This window comes from Schistocerca gregaria, chromosome 7 (genome assembly GCF_023897955.1).
Source record: "Schistocerca gregaria isolate iqSchGreg1 chromosome 7, iqSchGreg1.2, whole genome shotgun sequence".
Lineage (NCBI taxonomy): Eukaryota > Metazoa > Arthropoda > Insecta > Orthoptera > Acrididae > Schistocerca > Schistocerca gregaria.
In genome coordinates, this window is record NC_064926.1 from 335,208,467 (window position 1) to 335,209,587 (window position 1,121).

General features: G+C 44.4%; 1 pseudogene; it reads left to right on the plus strand.

Annotated features, from left to right (window-relative positions):
- The first annotated feature begins 527 nt into the window (after positions 1 to 527).
- Positions 528 to 645, plus strand: LOC126282631 (5S ribosomal RNA; annotated as a pseudogene).
- The last annotated feature ends 476 nt before the right edge of the window (positions 646 to 1,121 follow it).

The window sequence follows — 1,121 nt, forward strand, 5'->3', positions numbered from 1 at the left end:
ATCCTAGTCAAGACAGTAACACATACAGATGCAATTCACTTTGTCGCAGAAGCACCTGAAGTTGATAACTAAGCTAAACCCTGTACCAATGGAAACTACCACTGTTGTTGCTGGCACGGCTATGAATAGCTGCGGCTGCCACTACACTGACTATGCGAGCTCTGTACTTAACGGTTGAGAGATTCATACTGAAATCATGGGAGAGAAGATCTTACGGCGGTGTGATGCTGAACTACGAAGTCAGGTCACTCAACGCAGATGCACTAAAAGCTACGAAGAGGCTTAAAATGAGTTACTGTTCACTAGTCACCACAGTAAAATATAGAGATACAATTCGTTTCTTAGCAGAAGCACGTGAAAACCCTCACTAAAGCTTCCGTATAAAAAATAAACTACTTTTGCTGCTGGTGGGCTGTCTACTCAACTCGACCGCTGCTGCTACACTTCGGCAAATGGACAAACGTGGATGCACTCGTGTTACTACGTCAAGGATCGTCCTGTTTAATCGAGCTGAAATCAGTTTTGTGACCAACGGCCTTGCCGCAGTGGTAACACCGGTTCCCGTCAAATCACCGAAGTTAAGCGCTGTCGGGCTGGGCTAGCACTTGGATGGGTGACCAATTGGTCTGCCAAACGCTGTTGGCAAGTGGGGTGCACTCAGCCCTTTTGAGACAAACTGGAGAACTACTTGATTGAGAAGTAGCGGCTCCAGTCTCTGAAACTGACATATGGCTCGGAAAGCGGTGTGCTCACCACATGCCCCTCCATATCCGCATCCAATGATGCCTATGAGATGAGGATGACACGGCGGCCAATCAGTATCGTTGGGCCTTCATGGCTTGCTATTCAGGAGGAGTTTTAGTTTTAGTTTCGAAATCAATCTTGTGCTGGTGTCAAAATCATGGCTATCATATTGAAACGTCCCCTTTGAAAAATTATGAATGACAGTGCTAGAAAAACTCTTACGTTATTTGATACAAAAACAGTTGAGTAATACACAATGTACTCAGGCAGTTTTCCTTTACTTATTCTAATCATCACTAAACTGACACACAATATTTTTTGCGCAACGCAATCTGACTTTCATTAACTCCTACAAAAGAATGGCCCTGACTAACAAT